At 33.1% G+C, this 20,435-nt stretch overlaps 1 protein-coding gene across 1 annotated transcript in view; it reads right to left on the bottom strand.

Moving 5' to 3' along the window:
• Window positions 1-20,435, bottom strand: part of NAALADL2 (N-acetylated alpha-linked acidic dipeptidase like 2) — a 665,926-nt gene that overhangs the window by 127,447 nt on the left and 518,044 nt on the right. The window lies entirely within an intron of this gene.

Raw genomic sequence — 20,435 nt, 5'->3', positions numbered from 1 at the left:
GGATTTGTAACTCTATGCTTTATTTCACCTTGCATATAATCTTGATTACAACAATTTCATTTTCTTATTGTAAGTTTCAAATTCCACTGAGCTTACATCATGAACTTTGATGGATGAGCTAGACTGTTGTGTCTGTCTGGGCAGGTGTGAGATAAATTGCTGGGCAGGCTATGATCTTTGGGCAAATTGCTCTCCTTGACTACAATATATATTGATGAGATGTGTCAGTGTTCATATATACACTTGTCAGTTGCATTACTCAGGTGATGAAAATACAAGTTAAGAGACCGTCAAAATGAAGAGGGAAAAATTCACTGTGTCATAGGAAATTAGTAAAAGAACCATCATCTTAAGCTGAAAATATAATGAGGTAAAACCTTTGGTCAGTTTTGATAGGGAAAAAAATTCAAACCACTTAGTCAAGTATATGTAATTATATTTTTTCATTTCCATCAAAAATTAGTTTTACTTAATACAAATGAAAGTGAACATGACAATAATTTAGGGTGTTTTAAGTGGTATAGAGTAGGTAAAAGGCTTATAATTTCAATTCATTAAGTTTTGACCACTCATCCAAATTAAGAACTGCTTTGTTATTATTTTTGGTTTTATATTTGTTAAAAATTGATTTATTAGTTCTATTAAAGAGACCTTTAGAATATACAAATATTTTATTCAGAACTATTACAGCAGATGTACCATCTATGTAGTTAGAAGCCAGGCACTTCTAACATAAGAAACACTATGCATTGCAATTGGAGATTTTTAGAAAAACAGATAAAAATATCATCCCTAATTAAGTAATGAAGCTTCCCTTTTATAAAATAGTCCTGGAGAGTTTCAACTCCTTAATGAAAGCATGAATTGATCTAGGTTTCAAGATATAGAGTATTAGACATGTAATACACAAAATATCTCTCTATTCAAGAAAAAAGTAAATTTCAGGAGGAAGCTTGATGATTCCCAATGATTTTGTGTTTTATCAAACTAACTTTTTTTTTTTAATGTTTTATTTATTTCTAAGAGAGCATGAGCAGGGAAGGGTCAGAGAGAGAGGGAGATACAGAATCCGAAGCAGGCTCCAGGCTCTGAGCTAGCTATCAGCACAGAGCCCTATGCGGGGCTTGAACCCACAAAGGTGAGATTATGACCTGAGCCGAAGTTGGATGCTTAACCGACTGTGCCACCCAGGCACCCCTCAAACTAACTTCCAATACCAGTGTACACCCTAAATCCTAGAAAAGGCCTCCTATTCCTCCTTTAGGAAAGGCTGTTTCAGATTAGTGAATTTGTAGATGCACAAAGAAACAATTACTTATGAGCATGAGTGTTTGGGAGAGGAAATTAGAAAGTTCCAAAAAACTCTATAACAATTAAGAGTGGAAAAATGCTTGGAATTCTTCAATAATTGTTTTAGCTATCCTTATTGTTATTGTTCAACAAATTGTGCATATCCACATCCCCCATTTTGTTTCTCTCAGATAGAACTTTTTCTTAAACATTGGTGAAAAATATCATTCTAAAGGGAGGCTCACTATCCCACAAAAATACATCATGCAAATATCACTTTCCTTATTCATATATATTCTTTAGATCTGATACTCTAGTTAAAAAATATATTTTTACATTTTTATAAAAATTGGATGTTCTTGGGGCGCCTGGGTGGCTTAGTCGGTTAAGCGTCCGACTTTCGCTTAGGTCATGATCTCGCGGTTCATGGGTTTGAGCCCCGTGTCGGGCTCTGTGCTGACTGCCAGCTCAGAGCCTGGAGCCTGTTTCAGTCTGTGACTCCCTCTCTCTCGGACCCTCCCCTGCTCATGCTGTCTCTCTCTCTCTCTCTCCTACAAATAAATAAAACATTTTAAAAAAATTGGATGTTCTTTAATATTATAAATACTTCTCCAAAATTTAATAATTCGAAGTTATATATATATACAATTACATATGTTATATTTGTAAATTATATTAATGTTTTATATATATAAAATTATCTAAGTAAATAGAAAAAAATTCTAAATCTTCTGCTAATTTTAATCTGAAAAGAGCTGGACCTCATCTTAATTACACCAATATTTCTTCATTTGAACCTTCATAAAACCTCAAGTTAGAATAATTTTACTTTAATGCTACATTATTCTTTTTCATGACAAATTGAACAATTTTTTTAATCAGTATAAAGGTTTAGCAAAGAGTAATACTTTTAGATTATAAGAGCATCCAAGGATACCTGGGTGGCTCAGCTGGTTAAGAGACCTACTTTTGATTTTTGCTCAGATCATCATCTCATGGTTGATAGAATCTAGTCCCACAATGGGATTCTCTCTCTTTCCCTCTCTTTCTACCCCTCCCATGCTCGTTGTGCACATACACTGTCTCAAAATAAATAATCACTTTATTTATTTTTTTAACATTTTAAAATGTTAAATGTTTTATTTTGAGAGTGGGGGGAATGGCAGAGAGAGAGGGAAAGAAAGAATCCCAAGCAGGCTCCCTACTGTCAGCACAGAGTCCTTTGTGGGGCTTGATCTCATGAACCATGAGATCATGACCTGAGCTGAGATCATGACCTGAGCAAATTTAAGAGGTGGACGTTCAACCCATTGAGCCATTCCAATGCCCCATAAATAAATAAACTCTTTTAAAAAATAAAATAAATTATAAGAGTATCTGAGGGGTCTCTGGGTGGCTCAGTCGGTTAAGTGACTGGCTGTGGCTCAGGTCATCATCTCAGGGTTCGTAAGTTCAAGCTCTACATCTGACTCAGTACTGATAGCTCAGAACCTGGAGCCTGTTTCAGATTCTGTGTCTCCCTCTCTTTCTGCCCCTCCCCTGCTCACACTCTTTCTCTATGGCTCTCTCAAAAATATATGAACATTAAAAAAGAGTATCTGATATGTAGTAAAAATAGTTTTCTGAGAATAGTAATTTATCTTAAAGCATGAAGAAAGTTGATTCTAGCATTGCACAAAGATTAGCAGGAGATATGTACTCATTACCAATCCTGATAATTCATACTCCAACACCTAGATGGATTGACAGGTAAGCAAAATAAAAATTCTCTTTTATTATGATTCGCCTACAAATATCTTCTATCACAAAGGCCATAGAAACCTATGATATTGTTTGGCATTAGTTGTCTCAGTGATAAGGTGATAATCAAGAATAATAAAGCTGTTTCTGTCATGTAAAGCACCCCAAAATGAAACCACACCTTTTTTGGAAAGTTTTAAAAGGGTCTTACATACAGTATAGTGGCGATTTTTTTTTCCAGTTATTACAAGATTAACATTGTGTATCATGTTGATCCCTATGCATAGCTCAAATTTGTCTTTGGCAGTACTCAGCTGAAAATCAAATTTGGTTTCCTTGGAAACATGCTAACAGAGCACAAAAAAGAAAAAAACCCAAATGCTACATATAGAAATCTAGTTCCTTTTTGGCTAGCTAGTTTGGGGGGGTGGAGAATATAGCAATCTCAAGTTCAAATTAAATTGTATAAAATAATGAATTTATCTAATTCGTTTTTAAGAAAGTCTTAAGCTTCCAAGAAAGACTTTATTAGCTGAATACTTTGAATTGAGTATTGAATTTAATCAATTCATTTGTGCAAAGATTAATGTTTGCTTTTTTGTTAAATTATAAAATACGGAATTGATCGGTGAGACTTACTAATGTCTATCCAATTTGCTCTATAGTGATCCAACATCCCAATAACTAGAAAAGAAAGCAGTGAGAAGTTAGCGAAATTTGAGGACTATAAAAATGGACTACATGCTGAGAATTGTCAAGAAACAATGATCTCTTTATTGAGAATATTTTTTATAACAAGCAAAAGATGAGGTGGTCTGCTTTCAAAAATAAAAACAAAATTTTCAATTTTCCTTAAAATTTTTATTTTGCTTATCTGTCTGATAACGTATTAAGAAAAACATTGCTGTAATCACTTGGAAATATAAATGTTTCCATTTGGCTCCTTTATTCACATTCTTTGGGGGGATAAAGATATTATAAGCTCTATCAATAAATGTACAATATTAACTAACATTATTTGCAAGTGTGGTGTATGATCATCCCTGTTGGGATGATCTACTAAATTGTTATTGAGTAGATACTATTATTATCACCAATTTTACTAATTTATAGATAAAGCAGATAAGATTTTAAGAGTATAAATTACTCCAAGTGACATAATTACTGAATAGTGGACCTAGGATTAAAAATCACATTTATGTGTCCCTTCTTTTCTCTCTTTCTAAATAAATAAATAAATAAATAAATAAATAAAAGGTATGGGGAGGGAGGTGTCTGGGTGGCTTGGTCAGTTAAGTCGCTGGCTCTTGATTTTGGCTCAGGTCATGATCTCACAGTTCATGATATCAAGCCTTGGCATATCAGGTTGCCAGTATGGAGCCTGGTTGGGATTCTCTCTCTTTCTCTCTTTCCTCCCCTTCCTCTCTCTCACTCTCTCTTTCTCAAGATAAATAAACTTTAGGGGAAAAAAAATCACATCTGTGTTCCAAAGCCTTAACATCCCTTACAGCCTCAGCTTTGTAAATCTAGAATATATCAAATGTAAATGTGTGTGTGTATTGTATATGAGGACTTAGTATCGTTGATTAAGTAGTATAAGGAAAACAATAAACCTTATGAAAAATAATTATTTGTGGGATACTCTTGGAGTACTGTTAACAATTTTGACGTTAAATAAAGGCAAATATGCAACTTTATTTTTTTAATTTTTTCAATGTTTATTTATTTTAGAGACAGAGAGAGAGCAGGGGAGGGGCAAATAGGAGACACAGAATCCAAAACAGGCTCCAGGCTTTGAGCTGTCAGCACAGAGCCTGATGCATAACTTGAACTCATGACTGTGAGATGACCTGAGCCAAAGCTGGACGCTCAACCCACTGAGCCAACAAGGCACCTCACAACTTTACTTTAAAAAAAATAATGCTTAAACCAAATTACAATGATCTTGCAAAACCAACATTGCTTGGATGCATCCATACATTTTCTAGTGTCTATTTTTTTAATTTCTGCATACTAAAAGTGATATATATTTAAGTGAATTATGAAATGACTAAAAGCATTTCAGAGTTCAGAGACCTTCTCATTGTCTTTGTTCCTTGTCGTGCAAAGAAGAAGCAACACTTCCACATTCAATTTCTACCCTCGCATATTTTACCTCTTAGTCTACTAAATCTTTCCATATTCCTCAATCCAGCTAACCCCAATCTCTATCTGGATAAAAGAAAGAAAAAGCAAAGCAAAGGAGCACCACATTTTCAGTCTGAAAAATAATGTATCACTCTTAATCACCATTAATGGTAAGCTTATCATATTATTTTCCCTCAAGTCAAATATTTTACATAGAATAATTAGCTACATTTGAGGAAGTCCTGTGAAAACCTAAAGAAACCATGTTGTGGGTCATTTGCATTGCATAACCCACAGTGACCCCTACATTCTGATTATATAATCTCTAGCAACTGCAGCAAGACTGGGATACATACATAAAACATATATATCTCTGAGGTTATGGAGTGTAATTTCATTCAGTCTAGCAATCCAATTGCAAAGAGTTATTTCAGAATCTAGAATGCTGAAATGTTTATGGTCAGTCACTTTCTTCTAAAGAATCACAACTTTTGTCTTTCAGGAATGAATAAAAGATATACATAAATCTATAAATTTATATTCACCTGAAGACCAGGTGAATAGTAAACAATGTTGAAATAAAAATTCTATGATTCTAGAAATCTATTACAAAAATAGAATGTTCTTTTTACCTTTTATTTCTCTGATATTTATGTTATAAAATTTATTTTTTAATTTATTTTTTTTTATTTTAGAGAGAGAGAGCATGAACAGGGGCATAGGGAGAAACAGAGAGAGAATCTCAGCACAGAGCCCAACGTGGGACTTATTCCCAAGACTTTGAGATCATAGCCTGAGCAGAAATCAAGAATTGGACACTTAATGGACTGACCAACCCAGGAGCGCCTCAGATATTTATATTTGAAGAGCTGCAGTTGATCTTAGTACACAATGTAGTGATTAAATCTCAAAGTACTTACTTAGGATTCCATTTTTTTTTAATGCACGTAAATAATTATAAGAAGAGTGCATTCATAAAGACGGTGCTCTTTAACAAGTATTCAGAATCCTGGAATCCTGGCGGGCATAGAACAAAGAAGCAAAAGAGAGCCTGACTCTGACCAAGAAAAGAAATACTGGCATTCTGAGGTAGATGTCTTTGAACTTTCACTCATATTTCTTTGAAAAATTAAACTATGCTTGTCCCTGACTCATAATTTTGGTAGGAAACAAAAGAGATGATAGTCAAACTCTCAGATGGTTACCATCTATCTTTAAAGAAAACTCTCTTATCTGATATTTAGGCTGAGAAGGCTTAACATATTGAATAGTTAATAATATATTAGACTGTATTTTTGGAGTTAAAACTCAGCTATAGTATTAACTAGCTTTGTGACTTCAGCGAAATGACTTTAGACAAGCCATTTCAAACTCTGTATCTCAGCCACCTTGTAAGTAAAATTAGGGGTTTGGAATGGACAATTTCTAAAGCCCCTTTCAACAGACATAAAAATGCCAGTAGCAAGTCATTTAAGGCGCACAAAAGACATTCTTCGCTTTCCTTTTCATATTAATTTTCCTTCCACAGGGAACCAACAGTAAATTTCAGCATCTATAGCAGGAATCAGCCAAACCTTGAAAATAGAAAATGGGAAAATAATGGCAGTCTAAAGCAATGTGGAAACCTGATCTTACACTTTGAAGTACTTTAAAAGGGCTTCCTTTAAAAAAAATTACAATTGCAGTGCTCTTTGTTTCATAATACTTAACTCTGAAGTATTGCTACATATTGTTGGAGTAAGAAGAAATCTCTCTTGCTGATGAATGTTTCCATGATTTTTAAAAGTGATTTCCCAGTGATTTTCAAAACCACTTTCAGTAATCACAAAGAACATACCATGCAATCCAAGACTATAAGAGCATATGTGTTCTTTGCTATTTAGCAAGAAACAGACAAAAATACTATAATAATTTAGCACTATTTGGCTAACTCCAGTTACCTAAGACATTTAGAGATACATGATCCATGAAATACTGAAAACTAGGATCATAAATTAAAATGATGGCCTTTCTTTCAATAAAATACCCTTTTATTCCCTTCTTTGTCTTTTTCATCTGCTTCCCAGTAGCGAGAATGGCATGAGTTTGACTATGAGCTTCTTCACAAGTTTAGATACTAACAATTATGATACTTGATGCAAGACTATAATTCTCTATGTCCTCTTGAGCTAAGATTACAACTCTAAAATTCTGTGGCAAAAATATTTTCACATATCTACTGCTGACACATATTTCAGGAATAAAAAATACTCACATTTTTAAGTGCATAACACCATAAAAAGTCATGTATATCTCACACATATCATATCTTTCCAATCCCATATAGAGCCATGGTCTACAGATGATTTTTTTCATTTCAAAGATGAAAAAAATGTGAGCAGTAATATATTACTTCTATGGCATATTTTAGCAGTTTGTTTCATCTGTAAGTCCAAAACTCCCATATGGGGTCTGTGTCTGGGTGTGTTGGGGTTGGGGGACATTGCTGCCCAACAGATTTTAAACATCTTCCTCAATTTAAGCTTATTTGCAAAGTAAAGAGCAATGTTTTAAGCATTTCATCTATCCTGGCATTGGCTTTTTCCTTACTGCCTCCCCACATAAATAATTAAAGGCCATGTTGATGTCTGAAAAAGGAATAGTAAAGAAACTAGACTTTCCTGTTCTTGATAGCAAGAAGTCATTAAAATTAATTAACTCGTTCAAAATGCTCTTAGGCACAAGAGCAGTTATATAACTATTTTATTATTAGATTATCAGAATAAAAAAAGACACACAGCTAGTACACTGAAATTTGAGGTACACTGTCTCATCACATGGGTTCTTTTCATAAACCATGAAACTTGGTAGTAAAAAGGCTTTTGTGTCATGAGAAAACCTGACTGTCAAAACTCAGAATTGCTTTTCAAGAGCAAGCTTTTCTTTGTGTTTTCTTGCTTTGCTTTGCACAAGGCATTTAAAATCTGTTGAGTAGAAAATAAATTGCATATATTTGTTGTGCAATCATATGAACCTTAACTTGCTGAAAGATCCATATTTAATACTGATAGAAAGTTAAGACTGTGATAAACTAGAATTTGAACATATTACAGTGTTTAAGCAGAATACTAACAAATGGACTGGAAACATTTCAAAAATATGCATCATGGCAAGGTTAGCCTCCCACTACTGAAGGGATTAAAACATATTCATATCTGAATATAATCTACTGAATTGTAGTGAAGGACTTATATAAACCCTTAACAACATTTAGATCCGTACTTCTGTGATGATGTTTCTATAAACCTCAAGTGACTGCTGTGTTCTATCTTTAAATAATAGGATTCCTCTGAACTTTCTTTTCTTCTGGATTATCTGTGATAAGAACCTCTCTAAAATGAATTAGGAGTGAAACCAACCAGTCACTTCTCACAAAGGTTCATGTTAGTAGATTACATCATTTAATCATTTTTTTTAAATGTTTTATTTATTTCTAGGAGAGAGAGAGAGAGAGACAGCATGAGCAGGGGAGGGTCAGAGAGAGAGGGAGTCACAGACTGAAACAGGCTCCAGGCTCTGAGCTGGCAGTCAGCACAGAGCCTGACACGGGGCTAGAACCCATGAACCGCGAGATCATGACCTAAGCGAAGGTTGGATGCTTAACCGACTAAGCCACCCAGGCGCCCCTACGTCATTTAATCATTAAATGTTATAGATTTGTTCAAGCCCATAACATTGAATAAAAAAAAATTAAAACATACAACAAATATTTGACATGAGCTGCCTTCTTACATTGCCCTTGAAAGTTATTTTGATGAGCTCATTATACTCAAAATAAGAAGTTTTCTTGTTGATTGTGTCATTATACTTTGTCACTGATTCAATAATTTTCTTCAATTATGGAGACAAATCTTATTAAACTAAGAGTAATTTTGAATTAGTGAAATGTATAATTGCAAAATATATTAAAGAAACGTTTTGCAGGAATCAAAGAGAACACATCTAATACTCAAAGGCTATATAAGCAATGCTACAGACATTGTAGTAAAAACCTCTACCACTAATTTTTCATTTGTATTCTCAACAATCCTGTCAATAACATCCATATTTTAGAGATGTGGAGATTAACTCAGAGAAGTTAAGTAACCTAGATAGGGTCACTCAACTCACATGAAGTAGAGCCATAATTTTCTTATTCCAACAGCTCAGGAATTTTGATCTATAATGTTGTAGTACCCACTTTCTCATAAATGTTCTAAGTTATAGTGTATCTGTCAGGTGACTTGGATGTTAAAGATATTTGATAAGAAAAGAGAAAAATATTTCGTATAAAGAAATACTAAGAAATTTAAGTCCTCTTGAATAAAGTAATATTTAGAGATGGAAATTCTTCCATGAAAGCAGTTAGAAATAGAAATCAAAGCTCATTTCAGGGGGGTGATAGGAAGCTATCTTACTGAAAACCAGCAAGAATTTGACTTGATTGTACTGAAATGATAGAGGGACACGTATTTTATATAACAAAACCTTAATATTTTACAGTTTTATTGAGGTATAATTTATATAGCATAAAATTCACCCACTGCAAAATACAAATCCATGATTTTAAGTAAATTTATAGAGTTGTGAATCCATCTCCACAATCCTGCATTATATTTCCATAATCCCCTCATAAATTCTTGTAGTCTCTTTTGCAATCTGTCCTGTTCCTACCCACAACCTTTGGCAACCACTAATTTATTTCTCTATAAATCTGTATTTTCTGAACACTTCCTATAAATACAATCATGTAATATGTAGCCTTTTGCATATGAGGTTTTTGAGGTTCATCCATGTTGAAGCATATATCAACATTTCCTTCTTTATACACTAAATAGTATATACGTGTATGGATATACCACATTTCATTTATCCATTTTCCAAATTGATGGAAATTTTGATTGCTTATAGTATGGGGCTATTCTGAATAATGCTGCTATAAACATTTATGTTTATGTATTTATGTAGATATAGTTTTCATTTTTCATGGGTTGATTCCTAGTAGTGGAATTAATGGGTCATAAAGTAAACTTATGTTTAACTTTTTAAGAAATTACCAAATTGTTTTTCAAAGTAGCAGTACCATTTTATATTGAAAGAGCTTTATTCTTGGACTTAAATATTTAAACCTCATATACCAATAGGAATAGTAGATCTCCTCTGAATATCTAGAATTAGGTTGTAAACACACCTTTAACGACTTAATGGTTGTGTTTCCCCTCAATTCCTATGGCATAGCTTTAACCTCACAGCCAGTATTTGACTATGGGGCCTATTCAAGTTAATGAAGTCACAAACTCATGGTCATAATTAGATAGAATTAGTATTATTTTTTATTAAATTTGTTTATGTTTATTTACTTATTTTGAGAGAGAGTAAGTGAGGGTGAGCAAGCAGAGAGAGAATCCCAAGAAGGCTCCACACTATCGCACAGAGCCCGATGCAGGGCTCAAACTCATGAACTGTGAGTTCACTACCTGAACTGACTGAGCCATTCTGGTGCCCCTCAGAATTAGTGTTCTTGTAAGAAAAGATACAAAACCATCAACAAAATGAAAAGGCAAACTCTAAATGGGGGTAAATATTTGCAAATTCATGTATCACATATAAGGAGTTAATATTCAAAATGTATAAAGAATTCATACAATTCAATAGCAAAGAAACAAAAAACAAAAAACCTAAACAATCCAATTAAAAACGGGCAATGGATATGAATAAACATTTTCCCAAGGACATTCAAATGCCCAACAGGTACATGAAAAGGTGCTTAAGATCACTAACCATTGGGGAAATGCAAATCAAAACCACAATGAGATATCACCTCATACCTGTTAGAATGGCTGTTACCAAAAAGACAAGAAATGACAAGTGTTGGCAATGATGTGGGGAAAAGGGAATCTTTGTGCACTGTTAGCAGGAATATAAATTAGTGTACTCACTGTGGAACCTAGTATGGTATTTCCTCAAAAAATTAAAAATAGAACTACTATACTATAGTAGTATAGGACTACTATATGCTCCAGCAATTTCATTTCTGGATATTTATCCTCCCAAAATGAAAACACTAATTGAAAAATACTTTTGCATCCCCATGTTCACAGTAGCATGAACTACCATAACCATGACATGGATCAAACCAATATCAGTGGATGAATGGATAAAGAAGATTTGATATATATATACACATACAGTGGAACATTTCAGCCATTAAAAAAAATGAAATCTTTCTCTTTGCAATACCATGGATGGACCTTGATGGCATTATGCTGAATGAAATAAGTCAGAAAAATATAAAAACTGTATGATCTCACTTATATGTGGAATCTAAGACACAAAAAAATCCCAAAAAACAAAAATAAAACAGACATATACACATTCGTACACACATGAGTTCATGAATATAGAGAACAGGCCGGTGGTTGCTTGAGACAGGGGGTGGACAGTGAGTGAAATGAGAAAAAGGAGTCAAAATATATACATTTTTAGTTATAAATGAATTGTCATGGGGATATAATGTAGAGCATGTTGACTATAGTTAATAATATTGAATTACTTATTTGAAAGTAGCTAGGACAGTAGACCTTGAAAGTTCTCAACACAAGGAAAAAACTTCGTAACTATGCATAGTGGTGGTTGTTAACTGGGATTACTGTGGTGATCACTTTGCAACACAGTAAAACCTTGGATTGAGAGTAACTTGGTCTGCAAGTGTTCCACAAGACGAGCAAACAGTTCTAAAAATTTTTAACTTGACAAATGAGCAATTATTGTAATACAGGTAGTACATGATGCCAAACATCACCTGATCACAACTGAGCCAATGGTTCTTGAAATTTATTTTGATATACAAGTGCTTTGGGTTACAAGCATGTTTCCAGAATGAATTCTGATCGCAAATCAATGTTTTATGGTATATGCAAATATCAAATCTCTACATTGTACACCTGAAACTAATACAATGTTATGTCAATTATGTCTTAATACAAAAGAGGAGGAGGAGACACAAGAGAACTTACTTCCTCTTTTTCTCTATGTGCATGTACATAGGAAAGTTCACGTGAGCACACAGTAAAAAGGGAGCCTTATGTTATCCAAGGGAAGAGTTCTTGCCAGAAACTAATCTTGATCTTTGGAATTCTCAGCCTCCAAAACTGTGAGAAAATATCTGTGGTTTAATCCTCTTAGTTTGTGGAATTTTTCAAAAAAATATAACATGTATTATTTATTTGGTCTTATAAAAGCAGCAAATGATCACTGTAAGAGAATGTGGAAAAGGAAAAAAACAAAAAATTATTTTGTGTGTAGTCTTATATTCAGAGATAAACATTGTTAATATTTAAGCACACTTTTTCTCAATTTTGGTGTATATATATTTATTGAGGCAAAGTTGACATGCAATGTTACATTAGTTTCAGGTGTACTGTATAGTGATTTGACAAATTCATATGTTAAATTACGTTCATCACAAGTGTACCATCTGTTACCATACAACACTATAACAGTGCCATGGACTATATTCCTTATTCTGTATCTTTCATCCCTGTGACTCACTCATTCTATAACTAGAAGCCTCTATCTCCCACTCCCCTTCACCCATTATGCCCATATTCCCCAAGCCCCCTACCCTCTGGTAACCATTAATCAGTTCTGTGCATTTATAAGTCTGTTTCTGCTTTTGGTTTTATTGTTTGTCTCATTTCTTTACATTCCACATGTAAAGTAAAGCCTGAGCAGGCTAATATATATACCAACAATTTATTCAGGGCCACTAAAGGGACAGCTGAGAGCTTGCAAGTTATCAAAGTTGCAGGGAAGAATGTTTCTTCACTGAAGATTTCTCAAAAGACCAGTGGAGGTTTGGATTATGGAACTTCCTCTGAAATATGAGTAACTAGACTATATCCTATGTTTTCTTTCTTATGTTTCTTTATAAATTTTAATTATAAAGAATAACAAGCAATCTTGTATTGAAGACATGATGAAACTAAAGTTGGAGAACAGAATACAGAGAGTTAAAAGGCTAAAATAAATTGCTGATGCCATATCTGCAGTTGTGGTCCATTTGTAGATTTTTTTTTTTAATTATCTTGTTCTCACAGGCATCCAACTAACTAATTATATGCAAACAATAAGGATCAAGCTTCTGCCAAAAGAATTAACTCTGTAGCCAATAGCAACTGACTTTGGCAGGACAGATGTATTCACTAGCATTAAAAACACTTAATTTTTTTATTCCTGAATTAAATACTTGTAACTAATTTCCAAAAGGACAACTGAAGAAATGAAAGGAAAAGACAAGTGACCCTGGGCAAAGTATTTGATTCTTATTATTGGAAAAATAAAGCTTAACTTTATTATTTTAGGAATTGGAATTCATAAAGAGAAAATAATGTGTTTTATTTTTAAGCTGCACTGCTTTCGTGAGATACAGTGAGGCTTAGTAATGATGTTTTTGAAACAAAAAGTGTTTGGATCTAGGAAAGTTCTCTGGAGTACATATGGATTGGACAAGATATTCAAGAGTAAAATTAAAAGAGTAGTCAGCTGAAATGAATACTTTGAAAGCACTTGCTGACAAAGTATAAAAGTCTAAACTGAATGTGACACTGGCACATATTCAAAAGCAAGGTATTTTTTATAATTCAATAATAATTAAAGTACAGAAGAAAGTAAGAAAAGAAAATAACCTGAGTTTGAACTATTTGCCATCAAGTGTACTATGGCTCCAAACTCTCAGCGGTGTAATTGAGATTCTGACACTATCCAGTTTGTAAAAACAGTTTTTACATATCAAGCATACTCATGCCGTGAACTTCTACATACACTATCCAATTTATTTGTCTAATAAATACTCCTGAAAGAATCCTGATGTCTGCATTTTTTTGCCTGTTTCTTAGAAATGAGAAAAACAAGGAAAATATTTGAATGAGAAAAACTGTCACCATTCTCTAGTCATAGCACAATGGAAGTGAAGATAAATAGAATCTATTAGAAACATGTGTAGCTATTTTACCTCCTCACCCCCGACCCTTGCTTTAATTCTGATATCTCTCAGTAAAGTATCTAAAGCAAACACACTAAATCTCCAGTCATGTGAAATGGGATATGACAACCCAGCATGAGAAACAATGGAAAGACAAAACATGGCTTTAGTGTTCACCACCTTGTGCCAAATGTTACAACAAAACTCTACTGTAGGTACACCAGTTCTAGACCAAATCAACATTGTAAACTAATTGCTTTGCTTCTGATTGCTCTAAGGGAAATTCAAAGAATATATATACAGAGCAGTAATAAGCACAAGAAATGAGAGCTGCTGCCTAGAGACTTTCTTTCTGCCATGATGCCTTAGTAACTGTCAAAGAAGATCTGTGGACAGTAAACTAAATGCTGCTAAGTCTCATCTTACTTAGATAGTTTTAAATTCAGGGGCTCCTGGGTGGCTTAGTCTGTTAAGCGTCCGACTTTCGCTTAGGTCATGATCTCGCGGTTTGTGGGTTCGAGCCCCGCGTCGGGCTCTGTGCTGACTGCCAGCTCAGAGCCTGGAGCCTGTTTCAGTCTGTGACTCCCTCTCTCTCTGACCCTCCCCTGCTCACGCTCACTCTCTCTCCTAAAAATAAAAAAAAAAAAAAAAAAAAAGAATACTGTAACACTAGATTTCTTTACATAGCTGAGCTTTAAAAAAAAAAAAAGTTTTAAATTCAAACAGAGCTCCAGGTGCAAAGCACTTCATAAATATTACTTGGAATCACTGTGCTTCCCATTGAACTGTGATTTCTTCTATGTAGCTTCTTTTATAGCAAACATACCAACCAAAAGTTCCTGTCAGATCTTAATCTTCACAAATCATTCCTCTTTCTAGGAGAATCTTTTGAAAATTTAAACAGATGAAATTCTATAATCAAAGATTCAAAATGAATTTAATTGACATTAAGATAAAATAGTGGGAAAATAATCTGAAGATAATAATTACAGTCCAAAAGAAAGTTATACACATCTATATCTTAATGAAGAGCTCAACCAACAAATTAAATTAATAAAATTTCCTGTCTTTTTTCCAGAAAGCTTAATACATGAGAGCTTAAATGACTCTAAAGAAAGGTATTTCCTTTCCTTTATGTCATACATGTCAGATACTTAGAAATAATTTTCAAGGTACACATGCCACATCACATTTAATGATAACATATATGTGGATTTACATTTTTGAATTTCCAATAATTTATATGCAATATACACATTCATATTTTTAAAAACCTTACATGCCAATTGTCTTAAAGTACAAAACGTATGTTTTGAAGATTTTTTTTTTAGATGAGACAGTGAGTGGGGGAGAGGGGCAGAGGGAGAGATAATCCCAGACAGATTCCATGCTCAGTGTGGAGCCTGATGCAGGGCTTTATCCCACCACCCTGGGATCATGACCTGAGCTGAAATCAAGAGTCAGATGCTCAATTGACCACCCAGGAGCCCCAAATTTTGACTATTTAAAAAAATTTTAATGTTTATTATTTATTTTTGAAAGAGAGAGTGAGAGAGCAATAGAGCAGGGGAGGGGCAGAGAGAGAGTGAGACAGAATCCCAAGCAGGTTCCATTCTATCAGCACAGAATCCAATGTAAGGCTCAAACTCATGAACCATGAGATCATGACATGACCCAAAGTCAAGAGTCAGATGTGTAACTGACTGAGCTATCCAGGCACCCCTGAAGATTTTTAAGGAACATTTTATAGAAATAAATAATTAGCATTTTAATAAACTTTTATATAATATAAAATATGTGTAATGTAATTATTATAGCTTTCTAAGGTTCATATTCAAAATTATTATAAAAGTGTATATCATATTTCCTTTGTGGAGAATCTAAGTGGAGGTACAAGTTTCATTTTATATGAATGTGTGTGTTTATGTACACAACTATATTTACACCCTTTTTCAGAATATCTCTTTAATAAGAGAGCAGAATCACACATCAATTGGCATACAGGAAACCGGTATTTCATATATTATTAATGTATAACTATGGGTTAAAAATGTATTACATTGCAATAATTTTCTTATAGATTAAATTACAAATAATTTAATTTCATCTATGTTTTTAAAAAATAAAACCTGTTTAAAGATATAGAAAACTATATTAACAGCTACTTATAATGTCCTTTCCCTGCAGAATTCAAAAAGCTTTATTTTATATTAGCACATTCAATCTAATAGAATTTTTTTATTGTTGCTTTTTTGGTAATAGATAAAGTTTCTGGAAATCACTAAGGTACAAGGATTTCATTTTTATGTGTTTCTAAGACATATTAGATTATGTATAATAATAGAAAATTTACTAGGTAAATGGTTAATGGATATGGTTTGTGTGGATCACCACTATTTCTGTTTCTTCTCTGTTAGGATACCTGGTAGTCATACCTTTCTCAGTCTCCTGAAGTGAGGCATAGTCATCTGACTTCCTTTAGTCAATGATACATTAATGGAAGCAAGATGTATTACTTATGGGCAGAAACATTTCAAAGTAATTCCATATTTGTCCATTTCACTTTTTACCTGACTTGGTAATTATAAACAGTGTATTGGTATGCAGATGTAATTCTGAGTAATGATACAGTAAAAAGTTGTAGGCTTTGAAAGAATAGGGAAAAATGTTTTGTCATTTTCAGTCACTAAGATTTTGGAATCTTTGTTACTGCAGTGTAACTTGGTCTTTTTTGACTATTTTATAATGGGGAATTGAATACTTGATTATGTTAAACTAACATCATGGATATAATTTTTTGGTAACAAGAGAAAAGAGAAAAGAAAACAGCACAATGAAGAGATCAGATATCAATATACTCATCAAATGATCAGTCTTAGAACTACTGACAATATTTCAACTAGGTAGGATGTGTCTCTGATGGAATGCAATATGATGTATACATCATCCATGTTGTACTCTAGCCAAAAAAGCTTAATAGTAATGTGTGATCAGCCCTTGAAATTTAGCTTCCAGTTCACAGAATATTCAGAGGATAGAGGAATACTCTAAATGAGATTACATATTTAGAAAATAAAAGTAATGACAGGACAATTGGCATATTCTCTTCACCAGATTAGTGTTGTAGGTAAAAACAAACAAAACACACAATAAATTCTCTACATAAAGATGTTTAACCAGATGCAATGTGTAGTCCCAAATTGAGTCAAGGTTTAGTCAAACCAGATAAGAGTGTAAAGAAAACAATTGGGAAAGTTTGAATATAAAATAGATGTTAGCTAATATGTGAGTATTAGTAATTCTGTTAGATGAGAAATTATTTTGAATATTTAGGAATACATTTTTATTTTATTTTTAACATTTATTTATTTATTAATATTTTTTTAGAGAAAGAGCAGTAAAGAGAGAGGGACAGAATCGAGGAAGGCTCCATGTTCTGAGCTGTCAGCACAGAGAACAACATGGGCCTCAAACTCACAAACCCTGAAATCATGACCTGAGCTGAACTCAGATGCTCAACTGACTGAGTCACCCAGGTGCCCCTATTGTTTTATTTTTAAAATATCAACTCTAAAGTATTTAGAAGTGAAATCATTTACTTTTAAATGTGCCAACATATTTTTAAAAGTCTATAAATGTCTGATGTAAATTCAATACATGGCAACAAGTATCATTTTAGAGATTTGCAACATAAAAAATTTGTAATGAACTAAAATAAAGTTGAAACAGGCAAAAGAAGAGATGAAGATTTAAACAGATAATTTATAGTTACACATAAATTAATTTTAAACTGGACCTTTAGTTTAAGTTTCTACAAATTGAACTATTAATTATTTTATAGTGGATCCCATTTTTCCATATCCTTGTTCCATTTTCTTTAATTCTTGTCAGACCATTGAAACAGTTATTATTCAGACTAGTCAGCTCCACTGCCTGATGCTTTTTACTGCCAAATGAAAATCAACAGAATTGACCATCATTATCTATTCTAAAGAATGTAAGTATTTGTCTTTAAATTTCCCATTTCATTGGTCTTGGAATGTTTCTTATACTATATTGGGAGTTTTTTTTTCTTTTATAAACAATATGATACATCATGAGGTCTTATTTTATCAACTAACTCCATTTATACCATCATTACTCTTGCTCTCTGGTTTCCAGCGGTATAGCCTCCTTTCATTTCCTAGGATAAGCTGTGCTTCCACTTATCAGATATGTTAGTTATACAGATTTCTCTGCTTGACTTTTCTTCTTTCTCAAACTCAAAAATTACTTTTTCAGGAAAAATATCCCAGATGCTCTAGACTAAGTCAGTACTCCCCACAGCCTTATGTAAATTCTAATAGTACTTTATACTTTGCCTTAGAACCTTAGTGTAGTTTGTATTGATACCTATATTTTTATGATATCTATCTGCTGTACACTCTTGGATCCTTGAGGATGATAATCATTCCTTTTTTGTTTACTGCTATATCCTTTTCTACTAAAACAATGTCCAGCAACTAGAATGTGTTTAATAAAGATTTGCCTAATGGCTTTTTTGAGTTTGTGCATGTAACATAGTATGATATGGTGAAACACAAGGCAAGTACACCTTCTTACATTGTTCGTGGTTATACCCCTGGATATACAGAGATGCTAAGTGAATATTTTTTATAAGAATGAATGAGATTGGAACTTAGTCTGCATCCTACTTCAGCTACATACATGCTATAATCTTGATCTTCACTTCTATGGATAGCAGTTAATTATCTATAAAATGAGTTGCTTGAAGGATGACTTTTAAGGATACTTTTAGCACTACAAAGCTGTAAAACTAGGATACGTAGTTACTTACCTGGCCATTGCAATTACTACCTCTGATGCTAGTAATAGAATAACCTTTTGAGAACAATCAATCATTTTGGATCATGAAATATTTTTTTTAAAAGTGTATAGTGCCTTCATTTCCAATTGGTATTCCTATAAGGCTTCTGTAGAATTGAACAAGTTAATTTTCACATTTATATGAAAGAAAAAAGGGCAAGAACAGTCAAGATATTCTCACAGAAGAATGAAATAGAAACCATGAACTACCAAATAGGAAAACCTATTTTAAAGACATAAGGCTACAACCCAGTGGGGGCAGGGGTAAGGGGAAGAAGATAAAAACATAAGGCTAAAACAGTGTGTGTTTGTATACTGACGGACAAACAGACTGAAGAATAGAATTGAGAGCCCAGAAACTAACCTATACATATACAGAAACTTGATATATGATAGTTTAATTGTATATCATTAGGGAAGGATGGAATTATCAATAAATTAGGCAGAAAATTAGAAATTACACCCCTAAATAAATCATCACAATCATCATCAGCATCAGAATCATCAACATCATCATGGTAGATTAAATATTTAAACGTTAAAGAAAAATTACAAACATTTATACAATTACAAAAGTATTGTCTCAGGATATGGAAGAATTTCTTAAAACTCTTAAAGCACTAAACATAAAGAAAGAAATTACTAAGCTAGATTACACTGAACTGAAGAATTGCTCATTAAAAGATACAATAAAAAAATAGAACTAAAAGTCAAAATCCGGGAGAAGATATTTCCAAGACATATAATTTACAATAAGCTCATGGTCAGAATAAAGAAATATTTCCTATGAGTCAGTAAAAAAGACAAACTATCCAATAAAAATTTTTTTTTAACTTGGCAATGATGTTAAGAGGTAATTAGAAAACATACATACAAACAAATATCTAGAAAACCCAAACTGCCAATATGTGAAACTATTCGATTTCATTAGTGGTCAGAGAAAGGCACATAATTTAAACCACAATTAGGCACTATTCGCACATAGCAGATTAGCAAAAATGAAAAACTATCAAGTTTGATATAGGATTAAAGAGAATTGTCACACATGGCTCCAAGAATCAAGACTATGTGAGTCCACTTAGCTTAACTATCAGCCCTGAAAACTGTATGTCAACATAACCATACCAGAAAAGTTTAACTTATAAAGATAAAGCTGTAAACTAATAAACAACTTCACTGTTTGTATCAAGAAATGTCTACAGAATAATATATCCAGAGGAATAGCTCACTCTGCTTTGCAAATACGTCACTTCTCTGGCAATATTTTGTTCACTTGGACAAATAGCTCATTTATCAGTCTTCCCTTTGTCACATACACCAAATCCTATTGTCATTAATTTTTCCCATTAACAATTATTTCTCTGAACTAAAACACTCACCTTAAAACCTAAGTCCAGACACTCAAATCCTC

The sequence above is a fragment of the Hyaena hyaena genome, unplaced genomic scaffold (assembly GCF_003009895.1).
Source record: "Hyaena hyaena isolate Hyena2069 unplaced genomic scaffold, ASM300989v1 scaffold_586, whole genome shotgun sequence".
Lineage (NCBI taxonomy): Eukaryota > Metazoa > Chordata > Mammalia > Carnivora > Hyaenidae > Hyaena > Hyaena hyaena.
Note: the sequence above shows the minus strand (reverse complement) of the source record. Positions and strands in the feature narration are given on the sequence as shown.